The sequence below is a fragment of the Salvelinus fontinalis genome, chromosome 30 (assembly GCF_029448725.1).
Source record: "Salvelinus fontinalis isolate EN_2023a chromosome 30, ASM2944872v1, whole genome shotgun sequence".
Lineage (NCBI taxonomy): Eukaryota > Metazoa > Chordata > Actinopteri > Salmoniformes > Salmonidae > Salvelinus > Salvelinus fontinalis.
Window position 1 is genome coordinate 12,246,630 of NC_074694.1, and position 15,381 is coordinate 12,262,010.

Genomic DNA, 15,381 nt, shown 5'->3' on the forward strand with positions numbered 1-15,381 from the left:
TTTAAGTGTGTAGATCTTGAGTTAGGATTTGGCCCAAACAAGTGTGAAGCAGCCTTCACTATAGCTCTGTTATTGTCTGAGGCTAATTACTGTACCGTACCCTACCCGCTGCTCCTAAAGTTACGTATACCTCTGTGCACCCTAACCCAAAGCCCACATCCAACACTCATTCCAATGATGGCTTCCTGAAAATCCACAAGCTTCCTTACGAAAACCAAATGTCGGTTTCCTCGAACTTCCCGATTTGTTTACAACCTAAACCCAGATCCAGATCATCTGAATCCATAAACCTCAGTCCAAAACCCAGTTCAGACCCAGGTGATCCTGTAGTACCCGAACCTGCTCTCAAACCCCTGAGCCAAAACCACAGACCTACCTCCCCTATAGTTTATCCATCTCCGTCCCCATCCGTCACCATCCTAGTTCACAATGCCCTCTGCAGTCCCCCAAAGCACAAAGGTTAGAGTGGTGTAGGAGTAAGCTGACGCTGTGAAAGAGAAACCCTTCCATTCTGTGTGTGTCGGTCTGTCCATCTGTTTACGGCTTATAAATGTGGTACTTTTGTATTCCGAATGTACAGATGCTCCTTTTTCTGTCTATGTCAGAACGTTGTGTTACTGGAAATTCAAAAAGATGACTCTTCATGTGCTTCAAACACATCTATTTCTGTTATTTATTTCTTATTTTTGGACAATTGCTCCAAGGTCATATAGATTAAAAGATGAATAGGTAAACAAAATACATAGAGATATATTGATCAATTTCAAGAGATGACATGTTTGAGCTGTTCAGAAACTTGTACTCTAACTTTGGGATCTGGTTTGTGTTCCGTTCTGTTCTACTTTGTGTATGCTTTCAATGTGCTTCAGAGATACAGTAATATTTATTATGATCGTTCAATTATTATTACAGTTATCATGATTACTGCAGTTATTAATAAATATTTCTTTCCTCAACGAGAGACTGGTGTCCTGATCAACTGTTTGTGTGTGCGTGTGCTCGTATTGTATACAGTTGAAGTCGGAAGTTTACATACATTTAGGTTGGAGTCATTAAAACTTGTTTTTCAACCACTACACAAATTATGTATAACAAACTATAGTTTTGGCAAGTCGGTTAGCACATCTACTTTGTGCATGACACAAGTAATTGTTCCAACAATTGTTTACAGACAGATTATTTCACTTATAATTTACCGTATCACCATTCCAGTGGGTCAGAAGTTTACATACACTAAGTTCACTGTGCCTTTAAACACCTGAAAATTATGTCATGCTTTAGAAGCTTCTGATAGGCTAATTGACATCATTTGAGTCAATTGGAGGTCTACCTGTGGATGTATTTCAAGGCTTACCTTCAAACTCAGCGCTTCTTTACTTGACATCATGGGAAAATAAAAAAATCAGCCAAGACCTCAGAAAAAAATTGTAGACCTCCACAAGTCTGGTTCATCCTTGGGAGCAACTTCCGAACACATGAAGGTACCACGTTCATCTGTACAAACAATAGTTCACAAGTATCAACACCATGGGACCATGCAGCCATCATACCGCTCAGGAAGGAAACGCGTTCTGTCTCCTAGAGATTTTATTTATTTATTTTTATTTCACCTTTATTTAACCAGGTAGACAAATTGAGAACACGTTCTCATTTACAATTGCGACCTGGCCAAGATAAAGCAAAGCAGTTCGACACATACAACACATAGTTACACATGGAGTAAAACAAACATACAGTCAATAATACAGTGAAAAATAAGTCTATATACAATATGAGCAAGTGAGGTGAGATAAGGGAGGTGAAGGCAAACAAAATATATATATAAATAAATAAAAATATAAAAAGGCCATGGTGGCGAAGTAAATACAATATAGCAAGTAAAAAAGAACACTGGAATGGTTTGTTTGCAGTGGAAGAAGGTGCAAAGTAGAGATAGAAATAATGGGGTGCAAAGGAGCAAAATAAATAAATACAGTAGGTAAAGAGGTAGTTGTTTGGGCTAAATTATAGACGGGCTATGTACAGGTGCAGTAATCTATGAGCTGCTCTGACAGCTGGTGCTTAAAGCTAGTGAGGGAGATAAGTGTTTCCAGTTTCAGAGATTTTTGTAGTTCGTTCCAGTCATTGGCAGCAGAGAACTGGAAGGAGAGGCGGCCAAAGGAAGAATTGGTTTTGGGGGTGACCAGAGAGATATACCTGCTGGAGCGCGTGCTACGGGTGGGCGTTGCTATGGTGACCAGCGAGCTGAGATAAGGGGGGACTTTACCTAGCAGGGTCTTGTAGATGACCTGGACCAGCCAACGAGAGCGTACAGGTCGCAGTGGTGGGTAGTATATGGGGCTTTGGTGACAAAACGGATGGCACTGTGATAGACTGCATCCAATTTATTGAGTAGGGTTTTGGAGGCTATTTTGTAAATGACATCACCGAAGTCGAGGATTGGTAGGATGGTCAGTTTTACAAGGGTATGTTTGGCAGCATGAGTGAAGGATGCTTTGTTGCGGAATAGGAAGGGAGATGAAAGTACTTGTGTGAAAAGTGAAAATCATTCCCAGAACAGCAGCAAAGGACCTTGTGAAGATGCTGGAGGAAACAGGAGGAAGGAAACAGGTACAACAGTCCTATATCGACATAACTTGAAAGTCCGCTCAGCAAGGAAGAAGCCACTGCTCCAAAACAGCCATGAAAAGCCAGACTACGGTTTGCAACGCACATGGGGACAAAGATCATATTTTTTGGAGAAATGTCCTCTGTTCTGATGAAACAAAAATAGACTGTTTGCCATAATGACCATCGTTATATTTGGAGGAAAAAGGGGGACGCTTGCAAGCCGAAGAACACAATCCCATCCGTGAAGCACAGGGGTGGCAGCATCATGTTGTGGGGGTGCTTTGCTGCAGGAGGGACTGGTGCCCTTCACAAAATAGATGGCATCATGAGAAAAGAAAATGTGTGGACATATTGAAGCAACATTTCAAGACATTAGTCAGGAAGTTAAAGCTTGTTCTCAAATGGGTCTTCCAAATGGACAATGACCCCAAGCATACTCCCAAAGTTGTGGCAAAATGGCTTTAAGGACAACAAGGTCAAGTTATTGGAGTGGCCATCACAAAGCACTGACCTCAATCCCATAGAAAATGTGTGGGCAGAACTGAAAAAGCATGTGTGAGCAAGGAGGCCTACAAACCTGACTCATTTACACCAGCTCTGTCAGGAGGAATAGGCCAAAATTCACCCACCTTATTGTGGGAAGCTTGTGGAAGGCTAGCCGAAACATTTGACCCAAGTTAAACAATTTAAAGGCAATGCTAGCAGATACTAATTGAGTGTATGTAAACTTCTGACCCACTGGGTTTGTGATGAAAGAAATAAAAGCTGAAATAAATCATTCTCTCTACTATTATTCTGACAATTCACATTCTTAAAATAAAGTGGTGATCCAAACCGACCTAAGAGGGAATTTTTACTAGGAATAAATGTCAGGAATTGTGAAAAACTGAGTTCAAATGTATTTGGCTGAGGGTGTATGTAAACTTCCGACGTCAACTGTATACACAGGCATGTATGGTGGGTGTTACGGAAGAGGGAATGCAACACCCTGCTACAACTCAACTCCCCGTGGAGTAAAAGAGGACTGTAGATGCGAGTAAGGATGACAAAGGCAGAGAGTGGTACCGTTTACAAGGAATTTAGTCCATCACACGGTAATTTTGGGGAAAAGGGGCTGGACGGAACCAAAGCAAAGAAAGTAAATATCAAAGCCCCCTCTCCTACCTTACCTGCCTACCCACTACTTACCTAACTAGCACCACCTGGTGCACTAACCAAAATACAGGGGATGGTCCGCCCAGGTCTTGCCTAGTGTGCATAGACAGAGTATATACTACGGGTATATGTATGCCCACAGGCCTCTTGCCTAAGCACTCCCAAGGTGCCTTCCCCTTCCTCCATGGGAACAAATGAAACAGAAAAGTACAAACGAATTCAATAATCAAAAAAGACCTTTGGGAAAAACATACCTCCGCAGGGCCGCTACAAAATACTTCACAAAAACCTGTTTCTCAGAAAAAAACAACCGACACCAACCAACAACAACAACAACAACAACCACAACCAACACAACAACCACAACCAACACAACCAACACAACCAACACAACCAACACAACCAACACAACCAACACAACCAACACAACCAACACAACCAACACAACCAACACAACCAACACAACCAACACAGGCTATCACCCTCATCTCTCTTCTCTCAGCAATCATCTATTTTCTGAGCAACAGAACACTGTCTTACATTGCTTCAGAAGGAGTCTGATGGGATACAGCTGTATCCTGGTGAGGGGGCGGGGTCAGCTCCAATTAGCCATGGAGTCGACCAATCAGCTGCTTGGGGGATTCCAGGAAGCCATTTCCTGAAATACATACAAATACACAAACCACAACCCAGAAACTGGGGAACTTAACAGTGGAATAGTACCTTCTAATGGAAACTGAATAGTACCCTTCGGCATACGACTTCGATGGTCGACACAAATCTGTATTTCTAATAGGCTCTAGTTCAGTGTGCTAAAAAGGTATAGGGGCTCCCGAGTGGTGCAGCTGTCTAAGACACTGCATCTCAGTGCTTGAGGCATCACTACAGACACCCTGGTTCAGCGGTCTAAGAGACTGCATCTCAGTCCTAGAGGCATCACTACAGACACCCTGGTTCAGCGGTCTAAGACACTGCATCTCAGTGCTAGAGGCATCACTACAGACACCCTGGTTCAGCGATCTAAGACACTGCATCTCAGTGCTAGAGGCATCACTACAGACACCCTGGTTCAGCGATCTAAGACACTGCATCTCAGTGCTAGAGGCATCACTACAGACACCCTGGTTCAGCTGTCTAAGACACTGCATCTCAGTGCTAGAGGCATCACTACAGACACCCTGGTTCAGCAGTCTAAGACACTGCATCTCAGTGCTAGAGGCATCACTACAGACACCCTGGTTCAGCGGTCTAAGACACTGCATCTCAGTGCTAGAGTCATCACTACAGACACCCTGGTTCAGCGATCTAAGACACTGCATCTCAGTGCTAGAGGCCTCACTACAGACACCCTGGTTCAGCTGTCTAAGACACTGCATCTCAGTGCTAGAGGCATCACTACAGACACCCTTTTTCAGCGGTCTAAGGCACTGCATCTCAGTGCTAGAGGCATCACTACAGACACCCTGGTTCAGCGATCTAAGGCACTGCATCTCAGTGCTAGAGGCATCACTACAGACACCCTGGTTCAGCGATCTAAGGCACTGCATCTCAGTGCTAGAGGCATCACTACAGACACCCTGGTTCAGCGATCTAAGGCACTGCATCTCAGTGCTAGAGGCGTCACTGCAAACACCCTGTTTCGAATCCAGGCTCTATCACAACCGGACGTGATAGGGTGGTGCATAGGGTGGCGCAGTCCCATAGGGTGGCGCAGTCTCATAAGGTGGTGCAGTCCCAAATTCATATTCAATTACTATAAATATTCAACTTTAATAAAATCCCACATGCAATACACCAAATTAAAGCTACACTTGTTGTTAATCCAGCCAACGTGTCAGATTTTTAAAAGGCTTTACGGCGAAAGCAAGCCTTGCGCTTATCTGAGGATAGCACCCCACCAAACAAACACATGACATTCATATTTCAACCCGCCAGGCGCGACACAAAATGCAGAAATAACGATATTATTCATGCCTTACCTTTGAAGATCTTCTTTTGTTGGCACTCCAATATGTCCCATAAACATCACAAACGGTCCTTTTGTTCGATAAATTCTGTCATTATATCTCCAAAATGTACATTTATTTGGCACGTTTGATCCAGAAAAACACCGGTTCCAACTCGCGAAACATGACTACAAAATATCTAATAAGTTACCTGTAAACTTGTTCCAAACATTTCAAACAACTTTCCTAATACAACTTTAGGTATTTTTTTAACATAAATAATCGATCAAATTTGAGACGGGATAAACTGTGTTCAATACCAGACGAAAACAAAGTGGAGCGAGCTTTCAGGTCGCGCACCCCTAACAAACAGTACACTAGACTCGACACTCGTTCTGAACAGCCCTACTTCTTAATTTCTCAAAGGAAAAACATCAACCAACTTCTAAAGACTGTTCACATCCAGTGGAAGCGATAGGAACTGCAAGCAAGTGCCACAGAAATCTAGATCCACATAGAAACCCATTGAAAAGAGAGTGACCTCAATGTATTTTTTCCTGGATGGATTTTTCTCAGGTTTTTGCCTGCCATATCAGTTCTGTTATACTCACAGGCATTATTCAAACAGTTTTAGAAACATTAGAGTGTTTTCTATCTACATCTATCAATTATATGCATATCCTAGCTTCTGGGCCTGAGTAGCAGGCAGTTTACTTTGGGAAAGCTTTTCATCCGGAGGTGAAAATACTGCCCCCTAGCCCGAAAGGGTTTAACTGACTTGGCTAGTTAAAATAAAGGTTAAATAATAAATAAATAATATATTTTGGTGTACAAACCACCCAGGTTGAAGCCCAGATGGTCACAAAGACAGACAAGAACCTGATTATAGGGATACACATCTGCATGTACAGTATTTTCTATCTACCTGCTCACAGCAGTCAGTCAATCTTCAGTCTGACAGATGCCATTGCACTCAGTCAGTCAGTCAGTCTGTCAGTCAGTCAGTGGAGTCACAGCACAGCAGAGCTGATGCCAGTTCCAGTCCCACAGACACTGAGATACACTTGGAAACAATGAGAGAGATACTGAGAGACACAGAGAGACTGAGAGACACTGAGAGAGATACTGAAAGCAGGGATTAGAACCGGTTCAGGGAACAGAATCAGAACCGGAAAACAAAAGTGATCTATACTGTTCTGGAACAGAACCATTGTTTTAAAAGCATGGGAACTGGTTAATAACTTTATTTTATGTTCCAGTCCCTCAAGAAATGCAACAAAGTGTCTATGCAAAGCCCTCACTCTGTCACTCAGAAACAGTGTCTGCCTGCCAGCTGAAAATCTTAAATCATAAGTGTGCGTGTGTAGATTACCTTCCCCTCCCCCTCCGAAGCATAGGCTACTGTACTGACGTTACCATAGGCTACCGTACTGATGTTACCATAGGCTACTGTACTGACGTTACCATAGGCTACCGTACTGATGTTACCATAGGCTACCGTACTGATGTTACCATAGGCTACCGTACTGACATTACCATAGGCTACCGTACTGACATTACCATAGGCTACCGTACTGACATTACCATAGGCTACTGTACTGACATTACCATAGGCTACCGTACTGACGTTACCAAAGGCTACCGTACTGACATTACCATAGGCTACCGTACTGAAATTACCATGGGCTACTGTACTGACGTTACCATAGGCTCTCGTACTGACGTTACCATAGGCTACTGTACTGACGTTACCATAGGCTACTGTACTGACGTTACCATAGGCTACCGTACTGACGTTGCCATAGGCTACTGTACTGACGTTGCCATAGGCTAGTGTACTGACGTTACCATAGGCTACTGTACTGACGTTACCATAGGCTAGTGTACTGACGTTACCATAGGCTACTGTACTGACGTTACCATAGGCTACTGTACTGACGTTACCATAGGCTAGTGTACTGACGTTACCATAGGCTACTGTACTGACGTTACCATAGGCTACTGTACTGACGTTACCATAGGCTCTCGTACTGACGTTGCCATAGGCTACCGTACTGACGTTGCCATAGGCTACCGTACTGACATTACCATAGGCTACCGTACTGACGTTACCATAGGCTACTGTACTGACGTTACCATAGGCTACTGTACTGACGTTACCATAGGCTCTCGTACTGACGTTGCCATAGGCTACCGTACTGACGTTGCCATAGGCTACTGTAGCCTACTAACTTAACGTAGCAGGCATAAAATGAATGCCTGAAACTAGATCCCTACATACTGATCTTGACGAGAAGAAACAAATCTGTTGGGGGAGGTTCTCTTCTGTACTGTTCAACCAATCCAGTAAATGTGAAGGAGGAGCTAAGATGAAGTGTCGCCTTGTTAAAGTCCAAAAGTGGAAGTTGCATCACAGGCGCTCTTTGGATTTCCCCTGAAAACCGGAACATCTAGTTGTTGGGAACTCGGCAGAGGCTAGAAGCCTACAGACATTAGTAGAGTGATTCAGAATTGAGGAAGAGAGATTTTTCATCTGGAAGAATAGCTAATCTTTTTCAATGCTAGTTAAGGATACTATAGTTATCATATTTCACATAGAGTTTCATTAACTACAAAATGCTGGTGCCCCTCTGCAAACACAAGCTTGTTAGCTATCTCTGGTCCAACGTTATCAGAAAATCAGAAGATTAAAAGCATTCACATTTCCTTCATAGAAGCCTCTCCTCTGTAGGTAAAATGTTGTAGGCCTAATTCAGATCATTCATGTCATAACAAGATGCACAGCGCGTCAAGCCAAGCCTTAGTGAAGGTATTTACTGTCGAGCTAAATGTAAAAATCGAAATGATTACAGGTTTAAAAAGGAACGATTTGAACTGTTACTTTTTGTGGTGTTCGAACCAGTTAAGAACTTCATTTTGGAAAGAAACAAAAAAATATGCTTCTGTTCAGAATTAATCGATTGGAAAATCATTTCGGTTCCAACCCCTGACTGAGAGAGATACTGAGAGAGACACTGCAAGACAATGAGAATGACACAGAGAAATTGTGAGACACTAAGAGAGATACAGAGACATTCAGAGAGATACTGAGAGACACAGATAGACATTGAGAGAGATACTGAGAGACACAGAGAGACACAGAGACATTGAGAGAGATACTGAGAGACACAGAGAGACACTGAGAGACACAGCGAGACACTGAGAGACATTGAGAGAGACACAGAGAGACAGAGAGAGACAATGAAAGAGACACTGGGAGACAGAGAGAGACACAGAGAGAGACACTGTGAGACACATAGAGAGACACAGAGAGAGACACTAGGAGACACTGGGAGACACTGAGATACTGAGAGAGGCACTGAGAGACAGTGAAAGAGACAATGAGAAAGATACTGAGAGAGACTGAGAGAGACTGAGAGAGACAGAGAGACAGAGACTGAGGGAAACACTTACAGACAACAAGAGACAGAGACAGAGAGACACTAAGACACTTAGAGACAATGAGAGAGACACTTAGAGGCATTGAGAGAGACACTTAGAGACAACGATAGAGACACAGAGAGACACTGAAACAATGGAAGAGACACAGAGAGACACTGCGAGAGACTGAAAGACAATGAGAGAGACACTGAGAGACAATGAGAGAGAAACTTAGAGACATTGAGAGAGACACTTAGAGACAATGATAGAGACACAGAGAGACACTGAAACAATGGAAGAGACACAGAGAGACACTGAGAGAGACTGAGAGACACTGAGAGAGACACTGAGAGAGACACTGAGCCTGCGAGAGGGATGATGTGGGTTTGATACCTATTTGTCTTCACTCCCTTCAGGGACACAAGACGGAGTGCTCCTGTCCATTTCCATGGTGATCATTTACCTAAACAAAACAAACGCTTCATCGATCTCCTCAATCCTTTTTCAACGCAACAACCACGGAATGCACATACACATACACACACACACATATACCGGTACACACAGACATGTTTGTACACACACACACACACACACACACACACACACACACACACACACACACACACACACACACACACACACACACACACACACACACACACACACACACACACACACACACACACACAACATGAGGAAACAAACGGCCCACTCCACCTCACAGCATTGATCCCCCTCCAAACCACTGTGTCATCCCCTCCTATTGTATACAGACAATCCAGTAAACTACCCGCTAAGGTCTCACTGCTACCAGAGGGAACTGTCACCAGTAGACTGTTTTAACACATTTGTATCTGGAAGAATGGATGGTGTTGTAGATGAGGCTGGGTCTAGTCAGGTTATAGATGGTGGTGTTGATGAGGCTGGGTCTAGTCAGGTTATAGATGATGGTGTAGATGAGGCTGGGTCTAGTCAGGTTATAGATGGTGGTGTTGATGAGGCTGGGTCTAGTCAGGTTATAGATGATGGTGTAGATGAGGCTGGGTCTAGTCAGGTTATAGATGGTGGTGTTGATGAGGCTGGGTCTAGTCAGGTTATAGATGATGGTGTAGATGAGGCTGGGTCTAGTCAGGTTATAGATGATGGTGTAGATGAGGCTGGGTCTAGTCAGGTTATAGATGGTGGTGTAGATGAGGCTGGGTCTAGTCAGGTTATAGATGGGGTGTAGATGAGGCTGGGTCTAGTCAGGTTATAGATGGTGGTGTAGATGAGGCTGGGTCTACTCAGGTTATAGATGGTGGTGTAGATGAGGCTGGGTCTAGTCAGGTTATAGATGGGGTGTAGATGAGGCTGGGTCTAGTCAGGTTATAGATGGTGGTGTAGATGAGGCTGGGTCTAGTCAGGTTATAGATGGTGGTGTAGATGAGGTTTCTCGGCGTACACATCACGGACAAACTGAAATGGTCCACCCACACAGACAGTGTGGTGAAGAAGGCGCAACAGCATCTCTTCAACCTCAGGAGGCTGAAATTTACAGATGCACAATTGAGAGCATCCTGTCCGGCTGCATCAACTGCATCGCCCACAACCGCAAAGCTCTCCAGAGGGTGGTGCGGTCTGCACAACACATCACTGGGGGCAAACTACCTGCCCTCCAGGACACCTACAGCACCCGATGTCACAGGAAGGACAACGACCACCCAAGCCACTGCCTGTTCACCCCACTACCATCCAGAAGGCGAGGTCAGTACAGGTGCATCAAAGCTGGGACCGGGAGATTGAAAAACAGCTTCTATCTCAAGGCCATCAGACTGTTAAACAGAGAGGCTGCTGCCTACATACAGACTTGACATCCTTGGCCACTTTAACAAATAGAGCCCTAGTAACTTTAATAATGTTTACATATCTTGCGTTACTCATCTCATATGTATATACTGTATTTTATCCCATCTATTGCATCTTGCCTATGCCGCTCGGTCATTGCATATCCATATATTTATATTTATATATTCTTATTCCATTCCTTTACTTAGATTTGTGTGTATAAGGTAGTTGTTGTGGAATTGTTAGATTACATGTTAGATATTGCTGCACTGTCGGAACTAAAAGCACAAGCATTTCGCTACACTCGCATTAACATCTGCTAACCATGTGTATGTGAACAATAACATTTTATTTTATTTTATTTAGTGGGGAAGGGTAAGTGACTAGGGGGGGTGGAGGAGGGTGTCATGTGGAAGAGGGAGATGAAAGGAGGTGGAAGGGGAGAGGCTGGTGTGGTCGAAGGCACCAAGGAACTTTTGCCTGGTGCTGGGGGGGGGAGGCCCCGACCAGAGAGAAAGGGCAGGTGGTCAGGATGGGAGATGGAGACGAGGAGGAGGAAGAAGAGTCTGAGGAAGAGGACAATGAAGAGGCTTTCTTTTCAGACTCCTCCTCAATGGGTCCAGTGCTGACAGCCAGTCAGGCAGAGGGGTCAAAGTACACAGTGAGGGAACTATCAAGGTTCCTGAATGAGACTAACGGGAAAAAGAAGGTTCATCTTTAAGCTTTTTTTTGCGATCTGGAAAGTTATTAAGATCAGTACAACATGCTCTAAAACATGAGGGTCATGGTGTCCTCTCACCCAGGAAACGGTTTAGGTTGAGGAAGTGGGTCACAACAGTGCGTAAAGTTTACCTTCAGACACTGTTTAGATGTATAGTTCCTTTCTGGCACTGTGGCTTTTTGAGCTTTGCTATTGGTCTCTTTCTTTGCTGGCTTTTCTCCCACTTCTTATGGAGACTCTTTGGGTAGGCTCGCTTAATGTAAATGACGCCAGAGATGTGGGAAAGAGGAGTCTGTTGGGTGAATATGTAAAACAAAAAAGTACAAGTGTTGTTTTTGCAGGAGACGCATAGTGAATAAAGTCGATTGGGGGCTATGGTGGAAAGGGGCAAGTGTGCTGAGCCATGGAACAAATGTTAGTGCAGGGGTGGCAGTCCTATTTGCACAGGGTCTGGCCATGAAAAATGTGCTCCTCAAAGGAGGTGTTTAGGGGTAGACTGCTTGTAGTAAAAGCAGAAATAAATAAGTGTGGTTTTGACCTTATAAATGTCTATGCGCCGAACACAGGGAGAGAGAGGGGGCTTCTGTTTGGGTGTCTTGGACAGGAAATCTCACAGAGAGAGACACTGATGGTCGGCGGGGACTGGAACTGTACGATGGATTTGACAAAAGACAGAAATGGGGAGGAGCCTCATTCAGGCTCAGTGGGGATGTTAAGGGACATCATTAATCAGTTTGATCTAGTAGATGTTTGGAGAACTAGACATCCCAACACATGGGTGAAGGTCTTTGGGGTTAGGGTGAGTGCAGCCCGACTCGATTGGTTTTACATGTTCAGGAATCAGAGCAATAGGCTGTTGGGCGCTAACATTCTCAGAGTGGGTTTTTCAGATCACCACATAACCATGGCCTCGACAGGCATCCTTTTGGAAGTTTAATGTAAAGCTCTTACAAGATGCCAACTTTTGCTCAGGTTTCCAGACTTTTTGGGAAAGGTGGGGGCGGCGAAGAGAGAAGTATGAGTCTTAGTCAATGTTGGGATGTGGAAAAAGTACAAATTTGCCTTTTCTGTCAACAGTATACAGCTGTCTCATCCTCAGAGTCTAGGAGAGCATTGGGAGAACTCAAGCGTGGTATCAGTGTGGTGGAAGTAGAGCTGGCGGTGCAAGGCAATGTAGGCCTCCAGGCTAATTTAGATTAATTATGTAGTGACCTGGGCAGTTTTTCCAGGTTAAAGCAAAGGGAGCACTTGTAAGAGCTAGGTTCTCCACGCTCAAGGAGATGGATGCTCCCAGCTCCTTCTTCTTTGGTTTGGAAAGACAGAGCAGTGAAACAAGGCTATGCATTCTCTACGGCTGTCGGATGGGCGGGTGACCTCTGTGGTGGGGGAGATGCGGGAGCGGACTGTGGAGTTTTATACTGAGTTGTATAGGGCGGTACTGTGTGATCCTATGTGTGCTCAGGTTTTGTTTGCGGAACTCTCTAAGCTCTCTCTGGCACAGAGTGATGAAATGGGCATTTCCCTGTTGTCCCATTAACTGTCAGAGGCCATAACCCAGATGTCCCCTGGCCGTGCACCGGGGGGGTCGATGGACTCCCAGTGGAGTTTTCTAAAAAACTCTGGAGAATAATTGGACTGGACATCCTTTGCGTGTTGCGTGAGTGCGTTGGGGTAACTTCATGTATGGTCAGGGTGGGAGGGGGGCTTTAAGGAAAGGGGGTACGAAGACAATTGGGTAAAACATGCCAATGATCGTTTTAAAGGTCTAACACAGTTGTAAAGCCTTCAACCAAAAGTCAAAGAAAAAGCAGAACATGTCCCATCATGCATTACCCAAAACTCACCCTTGGGGAAGGCATTTAAGGACATTATCAGGAAGCACTGGTACATTATTGATACTGACCCACAATATTTTAAATATCCCCCACGCATGGTTTTTAAAAGACCCAGAAACATGAGAGATACTGTGGTTAAATCTGATTACCCACCAGAGAAAAGGGGAACTTTTTTGGACAATGCTCCGGAAGGTAATTAAAAATGTTCCCAATGTGCTCAATGCAGCTTTACGTACAAATGCAACTCATTTAGCCACCCCCACACAGGACAAAGATTTAAGATCCAGGGCCTGATTACCAGCATGTCCGCCAATGTTATTTACGTGTTGAAATGTGCTTGTGGTCTGTCTTACATAAGGAAAACCCATAGAAGCCTTAGACATGGATCAGTGAGCATCGCAGCAATATACGGACAGGTGAGACAACAAATCAGGCTGCTGTTCATTTTGTACAAGCTGGACATCCTATTAGTTCTCTGAGATACATTGGAATAGAAATGGTCAAGATGTCACGTAGGGGAGGGGACATTGAGAGGAAACTTCTTCAAAGGGAATCTTTCTGGATCCACAGGCTCAACACACGGTCTCCTCTTGGCCTTAACGAGGAGGTTGACTTGTCTAAATTGTTTTTTTTGTTAACCTGTCTAGGACTGGGGTTAACAGCCAATAAAATTGCAGGGCGCCAAATACAAATCAACAGAAATCTCATAAATCAAATTTCTCAAACATACAAGTATTAGGCACCATTTTAAAGATTAAATTCTCGTTAATCCAGCCACATTATCTGATTTCAAAAATGCTTTACTGCGAAAGCTCCACAAACTATTATGTTAGGTCACCACCAAGTCACAGATAAACTCAGCCTTTTTTCCCACCAAAGAGAGGAGTCACAAAAAACACAAATAGAGTTAATATTAATCACTAACCTTTGATGATCTTCATCAGATGACACTCATATGACTTCATGTTACACAATACATGTATGTTTTGTTCAGTAAAGTTCATATTTATATCCAAAAATCTTATTTTACATTGGCGTGTTAGATTCAGTAGTTCCAAAACATGCAGTGATATTGCAGAGAGCCACATGAATTCACAGAAATACTCATAATAAATGTTGATGAAAATACAGCTATTATACATGAAACTTTAGATACACTTCTTAATGCAACCGCTGTGTCAGATTTCAAAAAAACTTTACGGGAAAAACATAATCTGAGAACGGCGCTCAGAGCCCAAACCAGCCAGAGAAATTCCGCCATGTTTGGTAGTCAACATTATTCATAAATAGCATTAGAAATATTCACTTACCTTTGATGATCTTCATCAGAATGCACTCCCAGGAATCGCAGTTTACAAATAAATGCTTTTTTTGTTCGATAATGTCCATCATTTCTGTCCGTTTATGTCCAATAGCTTCTTTTGTTAGGGCATTTGGTAAACAATCCAAAAGCGCGATCTGGTCGAAACGTTCAAAAAGTTATATTACAGGTGAAGAAACTTGTCAAACTAAGTATAGAATCAATCTTTAGGATGTTTTTATCATAAAAGTTCAATAATGATCCAACCGGAGAATTCCATTGTCTGTAGAAATGCACTGGAACAAGAGCAACCTCTCAAGTGAAAGCACGTGACTAAGAACGAGGCTGTAGGCAGACCTCTTAGTAAAACAGCTCCCATCCGGCCGCCCTTCACATGAGAAGCCTGAAACCGTTCTAAAGACGGTTGACATCTAGTGGAAACCTTAGGAAGTGAAAAATAACCCATATCCCACTTTGTATTCGATAGGGGTGAGTTCAAAAACTACAAACCTCAGATTTCCCACTTCCTGTTTGGATTTTTTCTCAGGTTTTTACCTGCCATATGAG